This window comes from Cygnus atratus, chromosome Z, assembly GCF_013377495.2.
Source record: "Cygnus atratus isolate AKBS03 ecotype Queensland, Australia chromosome Z, CAtr_DNAZoo_HiC_assembly, whole genome shotgun sequence".
Classification (NCBI taxonomy): domain Eukaryota; kingdom Metazoa; phylum Chordata; class Aves; order Anseriformes; family Anatidae; genus Cygnus; species Cygnus atratus.
In genome coordinates, this window is record NC_066396.1 from 53,047,602 (window position 1) to 53,071,995 (window position 24,394).

The following is a 24,394-nucleotide window of genomic DNA, read 5'->3' on the forward strand; positions in this document are numbered from 1 at the left end:
CAGTGCCCGGGGCGGGCATTAGCGCGGCGTGTGCCGAGGGGGTGTGTATGTGGGCTGGAGTTTATTATTATTATTATTATTAAGAAAGAAAGGAAAGGGAAAAAAAAAAAAAAAAGGGGGTGGAGGAGGAGGGAGGGGGGTGAAGGAAAAAGGCCCGGAGAGGAGTTTCCAAAAACTTCCAAGGAACTCGCTGCTCCAAGTCCCAGGCGGCGGCGGCGGCGGGCGAGAGCGATGCTGGAGCCCCGGGCGCTCCGGGAGCCGACAGAGGCGGCGGCGGCGGAGGGGGCGGCCGCGGGGACGGCGGCGGCGGCGGCGGGGAGCGCGGGGCCGCCCGGAGCCGGGATGGCCGAGAAGAAGAAGGACGGCAAAGCCAAGAAGGGGAGGAAAGGCAAAGGGCCCGGCAAGAAGCCCGCTCCGACGGAGGAGGGCGAGGCGCCCGGCTCCGCCACAGGTAAGCCTGCCGGCAGGTGCGGGGACCGCGCTGCGCGGAAAAAACGCGCTTCTACCGCACCCGCGGGGCCGCAAGCGGCTGCCCCATCGCCGGCTGACCGCCGGCCTGCCGCCCGCCCCAGACCTCGGCGGTTCTCGGCCAGCTGTTGCTCTCTTTCTCTCTTCTTTGCCTTCTTCTCTCCTTCCTTCTTTCTTTCTCGGGGGTGTATCTCCCGTTACAAAACACCTTCCCTTTTCTCCCCTCCTTTCGCCAAGAAGCACTTAGCCGAGTTGAACAGATGGCAAACTTTCGTGCTGAGCATTTTGTCTAAACTTGCAGCTATTTACTTAGGGATGATCAGAGAGGACCTTTTGCTCACTTAGGAGCACGTGTTCTTTGCCTTATGGCTCCCCAGTATTAAGTGCAAGGATTTGTGCCAGTAAGACCCTCGTCCATTGTAGGTGTCCACGGATGTGGCTCTCTGTGAACCTACCCGAAGGCAGGGTCACAGCTGAGCATGCTGCCTCACTCACCATAGTTATATATTTCTTTCAGCCAAACGCCCCAATCAAGATCAAGACTTCTGAGTGCTGTACAAACACACATGAGCACATGATGCTTTTCCTAGAGAGCTCCTGTTATGCCACCTAGTTTAGCAGAGGTACATACAAAGAGGTAGCTTTTAGCAACAGTACTATGCACCTGGAGTTATTGGTCAGATTATTTGTTTGAATTCTTTCTTACTGGTGGGAAATAGTGTTAAAAGAAGCCCACAAAGAGCAGAGTCTGTTGCCTCGTTTAGGTGTTTCTTTGCTTTTTTCTTTCCTTCCACTAAACAGACAGGCAGAAAGCCCAAAAGGGTAAATTTCTTTAAATACACCTAAGTTAATTTTGCTTAGTGCATCATGACCAACATGATGCAGCTCTAGAGTTTAATCATCAGCCCTCAGGGAGGATGTGTGTGATTCAGCTGCAGCAGGTATCCCTTCGGGCTAATAATCTTTACAAACTTGCACTGCCCAATGCATCCTCTGCTCTGTGCCTCTCAGAGAGACGCCCAGTTCACCCAGCATCTGCCCAACAGTGTGTGTGAATGAAAGTTTCAGGTACAGCAGGGGAAGTTTCCCTTGCTACACCAAATTAGGGGCAAACTCTTCATTTGACCTTCTTGCTGTTTCTCTCTCTTACTCCGTTAGGACTCTGTCTCTTGCAACATTAAAACCTCTGGCAAAAACTTACCAGCAACAGCTGGGCTGTTTGAGGTGTTTGGGTTTTTTTGTTTGTTTGTTTTGTTTTGTGGTTGACACAGAAAACGTGAGGGCAGTGTCATGCTGGAGGATTTGTGACAGGAAATCTCTGACAATGAAATGTGAAGGAGGTAGACTTTTTCTGACTGTGTACACCTTGGGGTCCCGTGGTGTCCCATCCCGTTCTTGTAGGAGAGTTTGCTTTCTTCTGCTCCATGGACAGTTTGCTACTCCAGCGGAGCAGGGCTGCTCAGCACTGGAGAAGCTCAGCACTGGAGAAGCAGGGACAGTCTCTGGGAGCTGGGTCCGGCTCTCCGCCGGGCGTGAAAGACACTGGGTGCTTTGGGCTGGGCACTTGTGCCGGTGAGGAGGGAGCAGGAGAAGGAGCTGTGAACCAGAGGGGCTATTCTTGAGTAACCCAACCAGCCTGACTCTGAACTAGACAGAGCTTTTTGGGAAGATGGCTTTCTTTCTCGTGTGTGGGACACCAGATTAATAAGAGCATGGAAGATCTGTGCAGGCATATATCACCTGGATTTTAGGTATCCACATGTATTTAGTGCCCACTGCTGGTGCTGTGGTCTGACCAAGTTTGCCATTGTGAGAATTATCTGAAATGCTGAATGGTAGCAAGTGTAGTCTGAGGTTCTCCAAGGCAGGGTTCAGATCATGCCTAGGTCTTCAGGCTTTGCTAGAACTACAGAGAGTTTGTGTGCCTCTGATTTGAGCGGCATGGCATCAAGTATGGCAGTGTTTGAGCCAGAAAGGGTCCATTTTTCTGTAAAGTGGTGAACTTGGGTTTCCAAAGTGCCAGAGTGTTTTTGCCAGTCTGAAAGAGTACCGCCTTCATCCATACCTGACATTACTAGTCAAAAGTTTCCTGTGTGGGCAAGAACTGAGCATTCTTCTATCTTATGTAATTAAAATCCCACTCCTTCCAAGATGAGTGCATGCGGCGGGGTAATTCACATGTGTAGCTAATCCATGCACAGTATTTGCAGGTACAGTATCTAATGAGGAGAATTAAATACAGCAAAAGACATCACTGTACACTTGACTCACAATGAAACAAAGTCATGCGGGTGATGTTGCATTTATAAACCATATCTGCTCTGTTATTTAATGATAGTTTCTGTTTGGGGGGAGCTTAGAATATGAACTAGCTCTTTAGAAGAGAAAGAGCAGAAAGATTGGTTAATGTAAAGTATAGCAAGGGAGTAGTTTTACATTTCATGTAGCTGTCTTCTATTCTCTCTGCTCAAGCTTATTAGAGCTTGAATTAATGACTAGGCTACACACATTGTTTAATAATGTGCACAGGGGATGGTATGAAGGCCTCCTGACTTTGGTGGAACCACAGTTTCTCCTTTTCACTGATACAGTTTTGCAGTGGGAAATTAGGCACCTGGTGATCAGTTCGTGTGCTTAGGATGTACAGTTTAAGAGGTAGTGAAGCCATCTGGGGTTTTAGTTACCTTCTTTCTTAAAAGTAAATGTCAAAGATTGTCATCTTCTCTGCTGCATTCTGCTCTACCCGTAGTAGTGTGGGCTTTCTCCCATATGAAAAACATCAGCTTACAAATGGTCATCAGTTTTAAGATCCATGCACTAGCACAGGAGTCCTTAGCAGATCTTAAGGTTTTTGTTTAGTGCTGTGTTCCTGATTGTAGCTTCTCTAGGTTTAGTTTGCTTATATCAGTCCACATATTTCATGTATCCCTTTAGTCTTGGGCCAAGAAGCATTGTTTTATTGGTAATTTAACACCAGGTGAAGAATCAGCTTTTTCATTTGAAAAATTATTGTATAGAAATATGTTTCTTTCCTATACTCTCTCATAACTAAACTGTGAACTTCAGAATTCATGTTAAAGAAGATACCTAATTAGAGCATTATGGGGAAAAAATAAATAAAAATAAATAAAAATCTTCACGTTTTCCATTACCTAGGTGAAATCTGGGCTTGGTAACAAAAGCTTGGGGAGGCCCATGTTGCTATGGTTTCTTTGTCACTAAAATTATATAAAAGAACATTTTTCCCCTCACTTCAAATGGTCTTGAACAAATTGATTCTATCTGGCTTGCGTAAAGTCCAGAGTGATCATATCTTCCTTCAACAGGGCACTCCAGGCCATGATAAATACAGGGGGTGGAAAACTGAGGACAGAGTATTACGAATTGACAGAAGCTCGCAGCTTTTCTCCAAGTGATTTCACTGATGTGCTATGCCAACTGAGTGCAGACAGGCTCAACAAAGCTGCCAGCAGGGCTTCCTAGGGCACCGCCAGCGTACTCAGAATGCATCCAGCCTGGGCAGAGAAACCCCGTGCAGGGAAGCTGAGGTTGTGAAGCAATGCCTCCATAGGCACTGCTCCTGTGAGCACTCAAGGTGCTGTTACAGCAGACCTGGGGAGGCTGGGACTGAGCCCACCATGTCTCAGCCATTGAACCTTCTGCCAGACGAAGCTCAGTGTTGGACCCTGCAAGATGGTGCCTGTGAAGTGAGAGGAAAGAATCAGTGCAGGGAAAGCCCCTCTGTGGGAGAGCTGTGTGTTGATAAACAAGGTGGTGCACCCATGCATCAGCTGCCAAGCCCCTTTGTCAAGTGTTTGCAGATACCATGCGGAATGTAAGTTTTCAGGTAGGTTCTGCTTTGTGCAGAATTTGAGGGAGAGGCTGCTGGGCTTGAGAGGACCAGGTATGAGAGGGCATGAAGCATTCCTGAGAGGAACACTTTGATGGGTGCAAAGACTGGTAATGCTGCCAGAGCAGCAGACTCTGGCTACAGGTTATGCCAGCCACTCTCTGCTTCAGCAGCAATGGTAGGATGAGCAAGGGTCTGCAGGCAGGTGGTGCAGAAAGACAAATTTGTTGGGGGGGAAGAAGGACGAGCAGCAAGGATGGGTCTTAATCATCATTTCAGTGAGGTGACCTCAGAAGCGTTGTTCTGAACACGCCTGTTTGCAGAGCCCAGAGAAGGGAGAGCATGGTCATTGACATCAAAAGTACCTCCTGATAAGAAATTTAATTTAGACTTGGGCAAAACGCTAGAGCTTTGAGACAACATGGAAGAATAAAAAGCACAAAGTTCAGATGAGATGAGTGTGATGAGCATCACCTTTGACTTCATTCTGGTCACAGGCTTGGTTGATGGAGGAAGAGGTGATGATCACACTGTGGACCGAGGTGTGGTCCAGGGCTTGGTTGGAAGGATTAAGAGCTCAGTCTGGGACTTGCTATGTTTAAGTAGATACTCAGTATTCATAAAGGGAGGTCAGGAGACAGGTCAGGATTTTAGCATGAACTGAAGACAAAAGCCCTGGAGATGGCTTGGGAGATGTGATTTCTGGTAAAAGATGTCCAGTTCTAGAGGAAAACCGTGACTGTAAGGTGTGACAACTTCTGTTGTTTCCAAGCCAAAATATTTATGTGCCGTTGGTATGCCTGTACATTTTTTTGGGAGGAAAGCCTCTCCACCTGTGTACAATGCCTGAATGCTCCAAACATTCCACACAATCTTCAGAGCAATTTTGAGAATGAATCCTTTAAAAAGCATGCGAGTATGTTCATGTTTTGTGAATAAATGAGATTAGTCACCATTCAACCTTTTTTGACTTAACACTACAAGTACTACTTGACTGTAGCCATGGGAATGCAAATAAAATTGTGAGGACATACCAGTACAGTTGTCCAGTAAATACTGCATGTGTATAGAAAGACATTCCCCGTGTGAAATACATGCAGAAACTTCTGAATTTTGTGCAAATACTGATAGCTGGGGAAGGCTGAATAAAATTTTTATCTTGGGTATAGAAATGCCAAGATCTGCTAAGCTATGCAAGGATTTTAAAACATTAATCTCTGGCAAAGCTTGTGAGCTGACACTCAAATCTGAGTTTGTCTATTCGCAATCATGGGCTTCTCTTCTTGGATTTCTGGAAATGCGAGAACTGTAAAAAAAAAAAAAAGTAAAAAAAAAAGTTGGGTGAAACAGTTTGAAGCTGCTCTCCACCTCTCCCCCCCAAAAAAAAAAAATTTAAATCCTACGTGGTTGATTTTTCAGAAGACTTCAGCACTTACTATTCAGGGCAGCTCACTTTCATCTTTTCCTCAGGATCAATGGGTTTTCAAGGAAGCATTTTGGGTGCTCGGTTCATGGAGTTCTAGCCACAAAAATCACGGAGGAGCTGCCGAGCATCTTTTGACAGCAGCTTCTACTTTAGGCAGCAAAGTGGCAATTTGTGACTCTGAAAATAAGGAGAGCTAAGTGCTAAACTGTGGAAAACTTTATTCCAAGCATCGCCCTCCCTCATCATCATCTTTTCATCTGTCCCCAAGCATCCGCTAGTCCTTTGAGGCAGGTACTTCTAACCAAGAGCAAAACAGCGAAGAACAATCATGTCATGGAGTGTCAGAAGCTCTGGAAATGCTATGAATTCTTACCAAATCAGTGTTTTGTTAACATTCCAAAAGTAACAAGAGTGAATGTGCCTTTAACAGTACTGATAGTTTATCGTGTTCCGTTATGATACAAGAAAACAAACCAAGTGTCAATATTTTGTGTGAGTCACTCTAGCTGTACAAAGGACTGCTTGAATGTGCTTGAAGCCTTTCTGTTAACCCCTAGTTGCTCCCACGAACACACTGAGGGCAAGTCCTGGGGGCAGGTCTCGGTACAAACTGAGAAAGTTTAGCGGCGAAGGGACGCGCACTTGAAGAGTTTTACGGTGCCAGTGTCAGGGCTGCGGGCAGGACTACCGGGAGAGGAGAAATCTCGGTGCTTTCTCAGGGCTTTCGCGCGATGCTCGCGGTGGCGGCTGGCAGAAGTGCTGCTTTAAAAATAATGAAAATAAAAAAAAATAATAACCAAAATAATAAAGGAGAGGGGCAAAGGGGGGAGCTCCCGCTGGCGGCCTGTCGGGCAGAGGGGATGAGGGGGGTCTCGGGACGGGATGCGCCGCGGTGCCGCTGCCGGCGGCGGCCGCGAGAGGGTGCGGCGGGAGCGCGCATCCGCCCGCGGCCCCGCGCGGGCACGGGGAGGGGGCGATCCCGGACCCCGCCGCGACCCCCGGGTCCGTGCGGGGACGGCTTCCAGCGGGTCGGTACTGCACGGGTTTCGGCGGCATGGAGCGAGGATGGCAGCTCGGGGGGCGAGGGGCAGGGTCGGGGGCTTCTCCCTCTTTCCCCCCTCCTTCTCTGCCTCCTTCTTTCCCTTTCTCCCTCCCTCATTTTCCTTTCTATTTTCTCGCCCCTTTGTATCCATTCCTTCCTCCTGTCCTTCCTATCTGGTCAGTTTCTGTTTATGGCGAAAAAAAAAAAAAAAGAAAAAAAAAACATAAAAGGAAAGTAAAGCAAGATATTTCATAATGGACAGATAAGGACCTTTAACACAAACCACTGCTGGATTTTTATTTGTGCACACAATACTACTTGTGTCTGTTTTTGCATTTCTGCTTGTGTAACTTCTTTGGGAGCATTGGATTTGGGGAGAAATTGGCCAGGTTTGTTCATCATGGGCCATTTAACTCCTAGCTCTGACAGGGAATCCATGGGCTCCACAAGTCAGGGATGATGAGAGAGGGATGTTAGTCTAGCTGTGACAGTTCGTTTGGGAATCTTTCCTCATTCCCTCTGTGCATCTATTCCTCAAGTTTTATGAGCTGATGGTCCTTCCACCTCTGTAAGCAGGGGGAATCCAGGTCAGTCAGTTTGGGCTTGGCATTCAGCACTTGGACTCAGGTTGGGCCTTGCTCGGTGGCTTTCTCCTGCATTAACAGCTTTCATTTCACCCCTGAGTCAACCACATGCCATGTCCTATGGCTAATGGTTAATCCCTTTGAAGACAGTTACAGAAGCATGAATGCATACTTGAGATGACTAAACAGAGTCCTGGTAACATCCACTTGCAGAGGTGATTGATGGAGGTTGTTCCCTCTGCAGTCAGTGCCAGAAGAGTTAAATTTTAAATCCTGTGTTGGGAGATTATGTGTGTGTGCATGTCTCTGTGTGTGTGATGTTTTAGCAGGATCGTTGGCTTCCACAGTGACAGACTCTTTAGTTTTCCTTTGGGGAAGTCCACTGGACTCTGAAAGTAGGGGAAAAAAAAGGCATGGTGAAGGGGGAAGGCTATTCTGTCAATGTTATATTGCACCTGAATATTAAACAGCAGTGAAAATTACTCTGAGTTTTTGCTTGATATTTGAAACGGACAGCAGTAAATGAAACAGAGCCAGTTATTCTGTGAATAATTCTTTGCATGTATCCTTGAATTGTGCCAAATAAACTGATGTTTGTGTCATCATAGTGCTTCGAGGTTTAACTGAAGTCTGTATCCCTCAAACTTTCTTCTGTGAAACTAGCTCAGTCTAAAAGCAAGCTCCTATTGCCTAGGAGCCTACAGTCTGTATGTCCAGGGTCACACCAGATCAGAGTCTGGTCCCGGAACAGAAACAAGTCTCCCAACTTTGACTCTAACCTCTTTTTACACAGCACCCTGTTTCCTGATGTATGGCCATTCTAGACACAAGAAAGTAACATACAGATAACATGAGCCCATCTCATGCCCTGTTTTTTTGGCATGTAAAAAAGATTTCTTTCTGTCTGTGCAAATGGGTTTCCCAGAAGGGAATGTCTATTGCAGCAAGGACAAAAATATGGGCACTCTTTTTAGGTAGCATTCATGTTGATTTCCACTGGTCATGTGGAACCATATTTCAGTGAGAGAAATATAAACTGGCATCCTAGGGTTGCCAGTGTTTCCTTCTTGTTTCTGCCCTCTGCTGTTCTTCTGCAGTGAACCATACCAGCTTTACAGTAGTGTCCTGATTATCTCAGGAGAAATTACCTTTGGAGAAGGTAGCTAATATGAAAATACGGAAGCTTCTAGTTCATCCTGTTCTTGGAAAGATCGGACTAGAAATGCAGAGGTGTAAAGCACACTCTAAGAAGTGTATTCTCTGTGGGAGCTGTAGAGAATGAATGGAGCTGCCAGCACACTAGTGAGTCTAGGTAAAAGGCACTGGAAAAAAAAAAGAAGAAAAAGAAAAAAGAAGTGAAGGCAATTCTGCATTGGAACTACTTGTATGGGCATGTGGAAGATTTTCTGTCACTCATAGCATCTGAGGCACGGATTGGTATCTTTTATGAAATGTGTGCTATAGTTCAACCAAAAGCTGTGGGATGGATGCAGAAATGAATGGATGAGTTTTTCTGTGTTTGCTAGGCTTCTAGTCTGACCTTCTGCACAAGTCATTGACAAACTTAACTTTGTAGGTTACAGTGGTCCTGGCCTCATCTTTTTTTCTGCTGATACATTTTGATTGAAGAACATTTTTTTGCCTTAAGCATTGTGCATGGTATGTGAAAGGGTGCTTCAAAAGGCTCGGTTCAAATGCTGAATGACAAAATAAACTGTGGAGAGAAGAAATTGATTGTCAGCAGAAGTGAAATTGATGTTAGGCCCAACTTTTCTTGGCTGAGTGAAGTGTCATCAAGGTCAGAAACTGGAAAACCATTTCAGTGAATTAGCTGAGAGATTAAAAAGAAAAAAAAAAGAAAAAAAAAGGATTTTACAATTAGTTCATATAGGGTCACTTAGGACAGATAAATATCCTTTTAATGCTGGCCCACTCCTACGTTATTTGCCAGTGCTATTCCTTGATTATTTCTCCTATCTGTGGGTGAGGGTACCTCTCACCACACTCTATCCTCACTCTTACATTGAAAACCATCTGCATGAGGAGTCTCTCTGTAGGGTTAGGGCACATCCTACCACAAAATGGTCAGCACTCTGCCTAGCTGCAAGGTCTCTCATGAGTGTTATGTCAGTTCCACATATGTTGGAGCCCAGTGGTCTTAGCTACTGGTGTGCTTGCTCCCGTCCCCTGCCTGCTATCTTCCTCATCCCTTCTCCAGCTCACACCTGACTGGCAGAAGCCACTGACAATAACCAGATTGCCTCCAGTCTCCAGGCACGGCGTGTGAGGGGAACCAGATCCATGAAGGCAGAGCTTGGTGTTAAGGGGATGTTGTCTTCACTGCTGTCCATAAGAGAGGTCAAGGAAAGGAGGATAGTAGCTTAATCTAAGCATTTTACAGTAATGGTATGGAAATAATTGCACAGCTGCTGCCAGTGACGTTGGTTGCTCTTGAGGGGAGCTCCTCAGAAGAGATTCCCAGGGCACTGAAGACAGCTGAAGATGGCTGAGTCTGAGGGTAGATTTTAAATGCTTCTCATGGTTCAGTCTAGACTTCAGTGGCTTTCCCTCAAGTCAACTTTGTATGCAGGTGTCATCAAAGCTGAAGTGATCTGCTTTGTCTGGAAAGCTCTTCTCCTCTCCAGGGTCTATAGGTTGATTCGTCAGCGTCTGTTTCCCCTTCATTTCCCAAAAGGTCAGTTGATGCTCCTGTGCTGTGTTGCGCTGAGTGCTGACTGCCATAGTGAGCTTGCCTGAAGTTAGTTCCGTGGCACTGGCAAAAGGGCACAAACATGTCAGTTAAATGAAGTGAGAGGAGGACATGTGAAAATACTCTTTGTAATCTCTTCAAATGCTTGCATAAACAAAAGTGTTCAGGAGTCTTCTTCTGTCACATGATGTTTGGCCACTGTTTGCCTATCCAAGGTGTTCCCTGGACCTAGGGATGTCAAACCATATGATTTTGCCAGGCTTTCTCCAGAAGCAGTGCTGCTTAGTGCTTTGGCAGGGTGGCTGCTCATCCGGTGCTGTCTCCACCATGAGATGGCATAACCCAAAGGCTGCTCTGATTTATAGCACCTTTTGGGTTGAGGTGCTGCTCTCCTTCTCGCTGTGCCAGAAGATTTAGTCACTTTGTGGTGTCCACGGGCATCTTAAGAAGGATCACAAGGCCACCCACTGTCAGTGTTTGTTTCTATTTCTGAGCTGTAAAAAAAACGTTCACTTTGGAGGGCCCTTTCATTGTGTTTAAGTGGCAAAGAATGTACTGTGATGTCACCCTACTTCAGTGTAGGCAGTTCTCCCTAAATGCATCCCTGAAACCTGCATGCACCAGGTAGGGCAGAATAAACATTGCTGCTGATGATTTTTGAGCCAGATCCCCGGAGGAAGAAGAGCTTCCAATAAACACGTACTAACGTAGGGAAGGAAAAGAGGGGAAAAAAAAAAAAAGAAAAAAAAAACACAGGACAAAGACTATATGCCAGCTGTAGCAAATTCACCTGTGCAGTCGAAAGGGGGGCCTTAGGTCATAGACAGAACAGTGGATTCAGACACTCCTACCCTCTTCCTTACAGGTAGTTGTGGGGTGACTGTGTCCATGTATCTGCCTGACTTGTGCCTGCACAGTTGTGTCCGGCAAGGAATCTGGCCATCCAGCTTACTTGCAAGGAAGCTGACCTGTCAGGAATGCATGAAACTCCTTGAAAACCACTGGGACTGTTTGCATGCTTCAACTTAAGGACTTGCCAGTGCAGCCATGTAAAGTGGAGCTAGCTGGGGCTGTGTGTGAGGTGAAGGTATCGTGCTTGCAGTTAGGTTTTCTCTTCTCTCGGCCTATGTGGATACCTATGGATTTTGGACTGTGAGCAGGCCCTCTCAGGTGTCCTTTGGCAAGTCCTCAAAGAGCCCAGTGGAAATGCAATTAATGACACTGCAAATTATTTAAACTGAATATAACAAATGGACTTCTGTCCTGCAGAAACAGTATTTGGAAGAAATTGAAATGATGCACTGTGTCATGTCTGCTGGACTAGAGATGTTAGGGGAGAGAAAGATAATTAAATTAAATTAAATATTGAATGTTTGCTGGCAGGGTTAATGTTTAACTCAGCTGACCTGTGAAGTCAGGTGCTGGTACATTTCCTGGTGTTTCTGCACCTTTTTCATCTTATCCTCTTTACCTCAGGAATGTGATAGCTTTTAACCATTCTACCCTAATTTACTTAGCTTTTGCAAAGTGAAGGCAAAAACATTTTTTCTTTCTAGAATTACTCCAGAGAAAGATTAATGCAAACATACCCGCAGACTTGTACACAGACACACTGGCCCATCACAACTGCAGCAAGAGAGGAGTTAATTTTTAAGTGTTTGAGACCTCCTAGAGTTATATTACATCAGAGAATTCCTCCAGTGGGGAAGTGTCAAGAAATGAAAAGTCTTCTTTTCTAAGCCATTTTTAACTTGTGGTTCCATAAAAACACTGGAGATCCTGGACAGACCCCCTCAGGGAGTGGTCCTGTGAAATGTGCCAACAGCTGGATGGCACAAAGTTGGAAAACACTGCCGTCTGTAAAGAACAGAACTGATAGCTGCTGTGAGAAAGCAGTGCATTTTCCCAAATAACCCTTTTATTTCTGTATTAGTGTTTTTGAGAGGAACAAACGCATATTCTTTTGACAGTGTTGGGAAGCAAGCTTTTCATGGAAAAGCAAGAATCTCCCCACCATGGTTCACAGCAGGGCAGTGTCGAAATGTCAAAAATAGTGAGTTCCCTTTGATTTTTTTTTTTCCAAAGCTGCAGTTGGTTAAAAACTCCCTTGACAAATTAAAGAAATACCAGGAGGACTCAGGATAGTCTTGTTTCATGGCATGTTTCACAATGTTTCTTGCTATCAGTTTCACGGAAAAAGCCAGTCCATTTCCAATCAATGCCAAAGAACCCAAGCATAAATATGAGCTATGATTTGCTTTGAAGTTAAGGGATAAAAAACAACTTGGGGTATTAAGAACTAGAGTTTGTTTGTGAGGCTGTTTTCATTCATAAAACCAAGGCGGCTGCTGGCTCTGTAACCAGGGAGCAGATAAGATAAAAACAGTAAGACAGGATTACACTTGACAGTGTTTGCACACCATCCTGCTGACCTGGGTTAGTCCTGGCTGCAGTAACACTGCTTGGAGGTTGTTTTTTCTCTCTGGTGAAAAGCCCACTTACCTTGGTCCCCATAATTTCCCTGGCACCCAAGCCAACCAGGGTTCCTCACCACCCCCAAGTCCCAGCAGGAGTGGTGAGAAGCAGCTTGTATCTCTTCTTCCCACCAGGAAGGCTCCCGAGCATCTCACCCATCCCATCAATACCTCCTTTCTCTGCAACTCTCAGACCTGGAGGACCTCGCCACAGCCAAGCACACCACAGCCAGTGATTTGTGCTCGCCTTTTTTCTTGTCTCTTTTCCCTGTCACCCACTATCAGCCACCACTGGAGGTGGGATATCAGGCGAGCCCAGCATTTAGTCAGGATGGTTATTTTTATGGTTGCTGGAACATGCGTGAGGATGGCGTGAGGGATGGGCATGTGGGCCTGTTTGACAAGGGAAAATATTGGGTGTGGAGGATTTTTCAAGCAGGAGTGGAGTATACACACTTGACCAGGAATGAATGTATCAGCAACTGAGGGAGTCCTTTCTTAAGCAGCTGCCCATTTCTCATGTTCTCAAGTGCTCTGGTGCTTGCTGCATCTCTTTCCCTAGCACCACCATCTACATTTGTAATAAACCCTCTTGCCTGAAGCATGCTGTATATAACGTTTCTAGGGAGGAATGTGGGGGTGGAAAGACCACATGAGGTCATAAAGTTTTTGTGGAGTTGCAATTTGATCCAAAAAGTGAATTACCAGGTGCTTCTTGAGAGAGGGATTGGGGTTTATACTTAAATACCTCATTTAGGAAGGCCTTGTACTCCAGAAGAGAATCAATTCCATTTATTCTCTAAATGCACATTTGTTTTACCATAGCATAATTCCAGGATGATGTTTAAAGTAGATTGATCAGTAGATTGAATTTAACAAATTTATAGGAAAAAAAAAAAAAGGACAAAGCTACATATCATTATTCTTAACATAGTGGATTTTAACAGGCTACTGAGTAATAAAACTTTAAAAAGGCAATACATTTCTGATGCCTTTTTCAGAAATTTGCTTCTCTCCTTTACCTTGCAGGGGAGGGAGGGAGTCAGGGCATTGTCCCCGCATGGTACCAGCACTTGAACTCAGCAGTCCAGGGCCAAGGTGGATATAGCATCAATCAATAGGCTTTAATCAAGGAGGAGTGGCGGTGGAGCTTTGATAGCACTCTGCAAATGGATATACTGCTGCTAGAATGACTATTACCTTTTGAGGAGGCTTCTTGTAACAGGATTTATAGGAAAGACATTATGCTTCTGTGCATTGTAAGTGGGGGTGCAGCTGGTCATGATTTGGCTGGTGTACGTCTGGATTTGTTCCTGGTTATCAGGTGGATGGAGCTGATGGGAGCACAAGTTGTATTTTCTTTCTGCTGTGTTTTCGAACAGCACTGCTCTCTTGCCCACTTGTTCAGGCATCCAGCAGGGAGGATCAGCTGGAGGCAGCAACGGCACTGCTCCTGCATGCCTGGAAGGCAAGAGCCTGCGGTGAGTGGCCTGATTATGCAGGGACACCTGCAAAGCTCATCCAAATGGGCTTTTAAAGCATATTCACTAAGTTGTATTCAATCACCACTAGGTTTTGTTGTTTTTTGATTTTTTTTTCAACCTGTCTCTAAACCTACTAGAATTAACATTGCTCTGTTTCTGAAGGTGAGTGTCTACACCATAGGTTAGCTGATGTACTTTGGATTCACACTTTGAGTTGGTTCAGATAAAGTTTTGCGGTCCAATGTTGTGCCAACAGCCCTAAAATGTATCCTCTTTGGTGCTTGGCCTTGCCTAAGTCTTTAGCTCCAGCTGAGTCTTCAGGGGAAAAGAGCTTCAGCTCTACTGTGGTGTTGTACTTGTGGTGTTGTTACACAGAGGCAAGGAGAAGTCAGCTTGGAAATATGTTCAAGAGGAAAGGAGAAGTGTTGGAGAAGTTGGGCAGGGTGGATGGGACAGCAGTTGGAGGATTTGTGGGACAGGGTGTCAAGCAGCGGGAAAAGAGTGAGTGAAGAGCAAGGAAAGGAAGGAGGGCGGGAGGAGGGATCTTGGGAAGCAAGACATGGCTGGGAAGTGAGGGTACAGGAGTACTGGGATAGCAGGACAGGGTCACGTTTGGCTCAGTGGGAGACTGGAGATTTGAAAATGGGGGAATTTGAGGTGTATCAAAGCTGTAACAAGGGATGAGCAGGACAGAGAAGGAAGGGGGGGAGGGGGGGAGGGTGGAGGCAAAAAGCTGCCGATGCAGATGGCATTATGTAGTCCTTCTTCTCCCGTGGTCAGCAGGCAAAGCGACTTCACTGGCCATCCTCACCACCTTTTCCCTGCCTGCAACGCCATGCTGTTTGCATGCGGTGACCATGGAAACCCAAGTTTTTGACTGGCCGCTCTAGGATGGTAGCTGTAATGACAGCGGTAATGAGTATTGACGGAGGGGAGGGAAAGGAGAGCAGCTGTGGAGCAGGGGAAGTTGCCTGAGTACAGTAATCGTGTTTGGCAGGTCAAGGGTGAACTGTGGCCTGCGGGAGTTGTACAATGCCCAAGGCTAGCAAAGTGGTGTTATAATAAACCCCAGATGTTTCCGCTATTTACAATGTATATGTTACGTTTAAACCTGAAAATGCATCCTAGGATCTGGTGGGTAGGGAAACAGTTATTAGCTGCTTGGAAATGACTTGTTGGTAATGTATCTGTTCCCCCTTGATATTAGCTGTTGCCTGTTTAAAATATAAATCTTCTAAGCAGAGACCCTCAGGAGCAGCTTTTTTTTTCTTCTTTTTTTTTTTTTTTCCAAACCAGTGGTTCCATTCAACTGCATGAGAAATATCACCATTGTCCTTGACAGCTTTTTGGGAGAGCCCAGTCTGGGCACGGCAGGCTGTTCCTGCAAGTGCTTGTGTGGGGGAGGTTCCGCTGTCAGGCACGGGCGAGCAGCCAGCCACAGGTGTGCAGAAAGCACCATTTAATTTCCCCAGACTAATTGTTTTTGAGCACAGAGCCAGAACCCTTGCGGTACATCATGGGCCACAGCAGAGTCACAGCAACTTTGAGTAAGCATTGGAGAGGGAGGAATTTAGTTGGTTGGGCTTTTAAGACGAAGTAATGGCTTGTCTACGAGAGCAAATTACTCAGCTAAACTGTGAATTTACAGCCCAGTGGTTGCTGTGCTCGAACCGTCCAGGTGATCAGCCCTACAGCTGGTCCAGGCCAGGCACTCGAAACATTCGCATTGAGAGCGAATTAGTTCAACTGTGGGAAACCCTGGAGCTGAGGGTTCCTGTTTGGGGTTTAGTGGCTCCGAGTGGATTGTAGTAGAATCTGCTCTGGGAGTGAATCACAGCAAAGCGAAATAAAGCCACCCAAGCTCTGAATATGTTTGCTTTGATGTTTTATTGGATTTAACTAATGCAAGCAAAACACACACCTACAGGCAATCCTGATTAACCCCTCACACACACTCATTCCCCCCACATGTCAGGCATCAGCGTGCTGCTGTCACCCATCACGTGTGCGCCTGGGGCAAAGGGGCTCTCCCAGACCCCTCACCACAGGGTGCACAGAGGCTGCCCCTCTGTGTCAGATGTGGAGGAGAAGTGCTTCACACTAGGCTGTGGGAAAACCTTGGGAGGCCAGGCAACAGTCTGCAAGGAGAATGACTGAAAATGGAGTCCTAACCCGGATGCACTGGTTTGGTTTATTTCTATGTAGAACCCTTTTGGCACGTGTCCCCGAGGCATGTTTGAGAGTCGAGTAGTCACATTACACAGCTCTTGTCATTCCTTGATATGTGGCTTTTGGGCCTTGTGTAGAAGGGAATCTTGGGGGTTGGGGAGCAAACTATGCTGATTTTGACAGTTTCTGCCAAGTTTTTCTTCCCTGCTCTGTGTGCTTGCCCCAAACACACCCTGTGCAGCTTTTCCATCACAAGTCTACTTTGACTTCTATTAGGGGCGATGTCTTTTTTTCCTGAGTGTTATTGTCCTCCCACACCCTGTGTGCCTTCCTTAGAGAGATTTTCTTGCTTTTTCACCCCAGTGGACAGCTCCCTGCCTAGCCATCCAGTTTTACAGTATTTCATATCACACCTCATAAAAAGGGATACGGTACAAACATTCTGCCAGACAGACTGCTCATGTGATGCCGATGGCTCTCTGAACCTCTTCCTGGTTCACTTGGAGTCATTATCATGTGTGAGGGACCGTTCGTTTTAGCAGTTTCTAATGTGATGCTGCCCACTCCAGTATAAAGTGCAGTAAGCCACTCCACAAGCATGTTTATTAATGTGAATGCAATGCCAGTGGTGACTGATTGTAAAATTACCAAAGCTATGTAAATTCCCACCCTGTCCCATGTGGAAAACCAAAAGTGTAGAAATTTCACTCGTCTGAGATCTTTTTGGAATGCTAGACTCATCTGCTTCGCTGATTGAGAGAGGTTTTTTTATGTTTTTCAGTTATTTCTACAATATGACCAGTTTATTTAATGTGAAGTTCCTGAATAAGATTTAAAACAGCAAAAAACTGTGCTTTTCTTTCCCAATCTATGCCTGATAATGAGATGCCTCTCTTTTTTAAGGACATGATGTCCATATTTAAATGTGACTCAGAAAATCACTTCCAGTACTTCTTTCTTTAATAAGTCTGTTGATTTGAATTCACAGTATGTTTTAATAAAATTTCTGCTTCCCTCCTCTCCCATGTGTCTAGCAGATTCAGCTAATGCAAGTCATCTCAAAATTCTCTTTTTCTGTATTTTAATCTCCATCCCTCTGCACAATAATCAGTCATATAACAAATATAGCAGATAATACAATATTTTCCAACATACAAGCTCTAAGAATTTATAGCGTGATTATGTGTATGTTCAGTTATACTACTGACTAAATAAATGGAGAACAAAGACAGCATATCCTCAGAGATTGGAAAACTGAACTATCAAATTGAGTTTAAAGGCTGTGTCTAACAGCAAATAAGAGGGTTGTAATAGCAATGAATAAGATTTCTTTTTTCATTTTTTTTTTTCTTTCTGGGAAAATAATGGAGTACAGAAAGAAAAAAGATGATTAAAACCTGTTGTTTAGGTCAGTGCTTCCTCTGATTATTTAAATTATGTTTAAGACTAAGGAAGCAAGCCCTGGGGATTAACAACTGTCAACCTCTCACTACTATCAAAACAATTCCAGCTCATGAGCAGTGAGAAATACTGGAAAAATGAAAAACTTCCTTTTTTTTTTTTTTTTCTCAGAAAGATTAGGATGAAGAGACTGTGGGAAAGAGGGCAAGTGGCCCTGCAGCTTTTTGTCTTTCTTGATAGGAAAATATGAAATTCCATGGTTAGTTGCTGTGTTTGGTATGTACTCAGGGAGCCCTGGATATGTGAAGGCTGCAGATGGAGGTGCCAGTGGAGATCATCGCTTTGTTGATGTTTTGCTGGATTTTAGCCCACCTCTGTACGATCCCAACTCACAAGGCTATTCATGAAAATGGCTTTTGGGCCCTTTCGCACCTCCCTGATCTCACTGAGTGTTCACGTCCTCTCACTCCATCATAAATAGCTTGGTTCTTCTGGAGGCTCCAGGAAAAAGCTATTTTGATACTGTTTTTTCTTAATCGTTGGTATGCTCAAGTACTGCTGGATATTCATGAAGCTGGTGAGATAAAATACTTTGCAAAAAGATCATACTTGGAAATAATGACTTCCAAAGTCCACCTTAAGTTCTTTCCAGATACAATAAAAATGATTAAAAGGGAAAAATACAGTAGCCATTCAGTATAATGATACTGGGATTTTTGTATTATTATTAATTCTTTCATCCATGCTAGGTTTTATGACATCTCTCAGCAGAGAGGCAGAGATTCAGAATGAGGTAATACTTTGAAAAGAGTATGCTTCTCTTCTGCAGAGCACTTTTCTGGCTTGATTTTCTCTATTTCCCTCAGCAATAATGGTGTCCTGTTTGGTTGCCTCCTACGTAAAATTCCCTTCGCAGCCAGAAGGGGGACTCAGGATATTAAATTTCAGCAGATGCAATGAAATCATCCCGTATGTTTTTCCTTCTGAACATCCCTTTCTGATACTTTTGTGGTTCTTTCTTGGCTTCTTCCATCAGTCTTTCATGGCTTTCACTTACATAGCTCTTGTTATTACATGCTTACCGATGTAGGACAAATTTCGAAGGAAGTCCTGCAATGCTGGGGCGTATGACTGGAACCAGGTTCCAGTCCACCAGGAAGGGTCTCTGGTATACCTCTTCTTTGTTTATCAGGAGGGTTTTCTATGCTGGGAGACCTATGCCAGGTCTCCCCACAGTTTCATTTTGTCCCCACTGTGTAGGTAGAATCCCAGACTGCAATTAATAAGGGAATATTTTGGTGGCTTTAACGCCCAAAAACATGGGAGTGTTGTGAGACCCAAGAGAGTCCTTGGTCTACTGGATGGGCTTTCAGACCATTACCCAGCTCATGATGAAAAGAATAAAGGTACGTTCCTAAACAGAGATACTCATGTTACTTTATGAGGGCAGGACCAGTGAAATTATCTGTGTTTTCATTCTTTCTGGGAGAGAAAAACTGGAAGTAAAAAAATAAATAAATAAAAATAGAAGAGGCAAATGGCTTGGACACATCATTTCACATAAACAGCAGGCTCATCTTTTTGCTCATCTCCAGGAAATAAATCCTTCCCTCCACTGGGCTTTTTGTGAGACAGCATGAATCTCAATATTCGTGCCACCTTGTTGAACGGAGCATTATTTCAAACCTGATATACCTGCTAGTTCTGCTGCTGGAGTTGCACAACAGTTTCAATTGTAATCCTATGCTTTCTCAGATTTGTTAGGATCAAGCTTTTATGTTACAACCCTTCTAGTAATATGGGTTTCTTTCTCATTTCTTCTAGAAAATCTGGACAAAAGAAATGACTGGCAACCACCTAGGGTTCAGTATGTCTGGGGAGAGAGTTATGCATTCTTCCTGTTACATGCCATTTTCAATGAAAATCCAGTTTTGAACTTGACATGAAAGCATTTTGGATGGATAATGAGGTTTTGTTTGGTTCTTGAAAGACGGCTTTTTCTTGAAAAGTACTAAAAGGAAGAAAAAAAATGTGACAACAGGAGAATTGGTTCAAGCACTAAGCAGATGCTCTTTAGAGGGAGGTTTAATTCTTGTTTGATGATGTCATTTTGGGGAAACATCCCTTCTGTGTCTGTCAAGCAGAAGCAGACTTCTCTAACATGTTTTGCAGTTCCCCACTTCAGGTAGCTTCAGGGAGGCACAGTGGTTACATGTGATTAAGCTGGAGCCTTTATTTTAATGCTGTCTCTGCAGGAAGTAGATCAGCAGTCTGCTGGGATGCTGCAAGCACGGTATCAATACTAGGCATATGGGCAATGTTCTTGCTTATTTCAGGGTTCCAACTTGAGATTTTGACTCTGTTGGTGTAGTGAAGACTGTGTAGATTCAGGCCTTGCAGCTCAGCTTCCAAATCTGAATTGAACTGCTTTGAGCTCAATTCAGATTTGGGTGGGACTTCACGGTGGAAATAGCCTTCCTGCAGACAGGCTTGCAGTCGTACTACTAACGCTCTCCAGTAATTTGACAGCAGTAGAAAAGCACATTTTATGCTGGCTGCTATGTGTATGCAGTCCAGGTGATTCATGATTGAAATCAGTGTCCTAGCTGGGAATTTAATGCAGTGGAAGAATTTAAAGTTGCAGAAATAACAACAGACTGAAACTTTAACTAGAAATGATGTGGTACAGACAGATTGCAGCAGATGATATGTGAAAATATCCAGCTCAGTAGCAGCAAAATGAATCTGTTGCTCACAAGGTCACTATTCTTGAGAATGGATCAAAAAGGAGACAAGGGAAAGGATGGGATGTTGGTCTGATTAGTCCTTATGTGCAGAGGTTTATAATCATGTCAATGTCTCTCTACCCTGACCAATGAATGTATACTTACGTATATGAGTGTTAGCACATGAAGTCACTGTCATTAAAGTCAGGTTTCTTAAATCAATTCAATTGAAGCAGAGAGAGCATTGCCTCTAGAAAGACCTGTTACGACTAATTTAATCCAGAAGTTTATTGATTCAACTTAATTTGTTAAGGAATTGATTTTAATGTGTGTTTAATCATAAATCAGCTCTAAATCAGTTTAAATGTGTTCACACTGAGGTTTTCCATTGGTTTGTATAAAATTGATTTATGCTTTATTTAGAATTTTGCAAATTTGGATATAGACAAAGACCTTCCTTTATTTTTGTCCTTTTGTAATGACTGTAGCACATTTCCCAGTCTTCTGGGGTGAAAGTCTAGCTGTATCGAATCAATGACAAAGCATTTTATTTTCACAGGGCCTGAATTTTGCCTAGTACTGTGCTCAGCCTTTAGCTCTTATCATATAGCAAATAAAGCCCTGGATACTTGCACACTTGGTATAATCAATTTTCAGGCTGTGATTTTATCCAAAACTGTGACACACGAAAACCATTTGTAAGTTTAAAAGAAGTGGGGGAAGGGAGGTTTGCTTGATTTACCATGTCTTTATTCTTTTTACCGGCAGCCTGTTCAAAATTTATATAGAGTTTATTCTCCAACTCTTTTTTAGCTATACCTAGCAATATAGTCTCTATTCTGTTAATGGAGAGCCTAGAATGAGGCATACAATTTGGTAAACAATGCACATTACTTGCAACGCTTGATATTTTTCTGTGAATTTAGAAGGTCTGCTTATGGCTCCTACATAAAGAATAACACTTTCATATAATAAAAGCCGTAATTCCTACCTGACGATACATACCAGTGGTCGCTATTATAGGGGCTAGATACTTAGGTTGTTAAATAATTACTAACTGTTAGTCTGTTAAATAATCACTAACTGTTTCAAGCATGTTATAGTCTTTTTCACATAATCATAGATTTTAAGGCCATTGAGGGATTTTGACAAAAGGTTACATAAACACCAGCCAGGATGGGGTTGATAGTTACAGACTGGAAGCTCCAGGCTGGATGTGATGGCCCCTTTGAGAACTATTTCATGGTTTTCTGTGATTGCGTGGTGATCCCTGTCCTATGTGACCTGCTACTTAGCATTCACACAGGTTTCCTGGTATGCAATTTCACTGCTTACAGTTGATCTGGAGTATATTTTTTAACGGCCTTGTAATTTTTCCTACATAATTTTTGAACTTTTGCCTACAGTCCATGAACCATTTCAGTGTTGCATAAAGTCTTTCTGCCCCTCCTCCAGTGACGGCTGGACCGTGGCGTGTTTCTGCACACTTTACTGATCATGCGGTTATGGATTTTTGGAGGTTGACCTTTGAAAGGTTGTCTAATCTTGTATAATAATTTAACCAGAGGAGATGCTTCTAATTAGGCCTTTTTGAGAGCTGTTCCTGATTGCAGGTATTTAGCAATATTTATTCTTAAGAATTTTGTTTCATTTTTCATTTGTCTAAAGATCACCTATACATTTTTAAATGGGTGTGGCATAAATGTTTACTTTTCACTGTAGTTTACATCTCTGTTCTACCATGGCTGCAGAGTGCTACTGTGGGGTTCAGTATCTGAGCTTCAGAGTGTAACTGTGGGGTTCAGTATTTATTGTAAATATGTTATATTGTAGAGTATGTAATGAAGTACGTTGTAGAGGTAATGAGCTCCTCTCTGCATACTGTGATTGTACATTATGTTGAGTGCCATGTTTAGATTTTTGCTGAGCTGACTTGGAGCTGATGATTTGTGTAAAATGCCCAAGTGTTTCCAGACTCCCAGTTACTGAAGTGACTCAAAGGGCTTTGGGGCTCCTTGGCTAAACTGCTTCCATACCTTCTGGCAAAAATTGAAGGTTTTGCTAACAGACATTACCAGGTGATGGCCACCTCAGTCATCTGAAAGGTTCAGGTCTACTTATGCTGTGGGGCATATTCCTCCTTCATGTGCTGTGCCTCTGGGATGAGCTGGTACATGCCCTGCTCCATCTATGACCAGGACCAAATGAAGACAACTGAGGCGATTTGGATTAAGTCTGGGTGGGGACAGACCCTACTTTGTGGTCCCAGCAGAAGGTCTTTCTGTGTGCTCACTGATTATTCCTTCTGGTGCTTACATCCCCCAAATCAGCTTACTCAGGTATTTTTAGTGGTGATGGCAGTGAGCAAATGTTGGACGAGCTGGTTACTGGCCATCCGTTGAGGCACCTTGCACCCCACAGTCTGGGTAACTCCTTCTGACCACTGTTTCCACTGAATTTCACCTGTCATGTCACTCCCTAATCCCTGTGCTGTATAACTGGCTAATGATGTGTCCTGATGGGCAGTAGGCCCTTCTGGGTTTCTTCTTCAGAATGGAGGGTTGTTTCAATACTGGGGAAATTTATGTCAATCCTGTGGCTATAATGTTGTTTGATGTCTATTAAATGCTACTTCATGCATACATGTGGCATACTGTTGCTTCTACACAACTGAGCTCTCACAGGGTGTAGGTACAGTTTGGCATGTTTAATTAGGAAGATCTCTGACAACGCACATAAAGGTGTGCTGGCAGTGTCTCTATGATGATGTATGTTGCTCTTTTTTATTTTTTTTTTAAGGCTCCCACAGCCTCAAGGGGATTAGGAAGATTTTTCTAAGTATGAAGGGCCTGCCATGGATAGATCCACACTGGGTAATTTATTGGCTGATGCATGGCACACTTTCGTCTGTGAAGTGGAGCTATTGCAGAATCAGAAAATGCTATTTTTCCAAGGAAACAATATACACCAGAAGCAAAGTGTGTCTATTTATGATTAGGATTAACAGAAAGCAATCGTTCATGGCCTTTGTGCATGACTACCCTAGCTTTGTTGGAACTGTGTGAAGGTAAAGCTAGATGTTGAAATGCTGAGGGGATGGGGAGGCAGCCCAGACCAGAGGAGATAGAAACAAGAGTTACAAAACACAAGGTAGCAGATAGGATGTGAAAAACTTAAAGGATTCAGCACATAAGACTTTGTGTTCTGATGGTGGCAGGTACAGGGGTGTGCCATAGACAAAGAAATGTGAGAGGGAGAGGAGGAGATGGCTGCAGACTTTGTAGACCTCAGGCTAACAGGCTAATATTCTAAGGAACTCATTAAAAAGTGTAAGTGCTACCATGAGAGAGACAGAGAGAGAGAGTTACCTAATAACTGCATTTTCATCATCAATCCACTGCTATAGAGAGGAATAAACTTTGAAATGATACTAAAGAACAATGAATTTGGCATATCGTTATGTTGCACATCTTTCTTTCTTGCTTTCTTTTCTTTCTAGTTGTTTTCATTCTTCCCAGAACAATCTTAGGGCACACCAAGGTGGCAACACATGTACGACAGCTGAGACCTGAAGTTTAAATTTTGTATACTCAGTGATCTGATGAGCCTTCCAAGTCTGGTCATGAGCTGTCGTCTTAAGACCCAGTCCCATTAGCAATGCAGTCACAGGCTTTGCATTCAGGTGATTCAGCTGTACTAGACTCTCTTTGGTGGCTTACTGGATGTCTTTTTTTTCAAGCAAAGACAGAGCTTAGTGATGAAAATAGTTAAGCTGGAGAACATAGAAGAGGAGATATATGTACGAGTCAGCAAGCCACCCATCCTCCCCTCATCTGACTTCAAGGCACACAACTTGAGACAAACTTTTCTTACATGCAGTCCTGAAATTCAGCTCCTAAATCAAAAGTGGCCTCATTTTAAAAAATCACATTAAGAAAGCACTTGCAAGTCACTTAAAATCCATGGGATTTATGCCTGCATAGCATTTCTTTGCATTGGATTGCTTTTGTTTTAGTGCTCAAATAAAGATTCTGATGTCTACCTTTATGCACTTAGGTAT

At 44.0% G+C, this 24,394-nt stretch overlaps 1 protein-coding gene across 1 annotated transcript in view; it reads left to right on the plus strand.

Annotated features, from left to right (window-relative positions):
• The first annotated feature begins 414 nt into the window (after window positions 1-414).
• NRG1 (neuregulin 1) overlaps window positions 415-24,394 on the plus strand; it is a 178,698-nt gene continuing 154,718 nt past the window's right edge. Inside the window, exon 1 of the mRNA XM_035564250.2 lies at window positions 415-451. The gene's annotated coding sequence lies outside the window, so the exon portion shown is untranslated. The remainder of the gene's footprint in view (window positions 452-24,394) is intronic.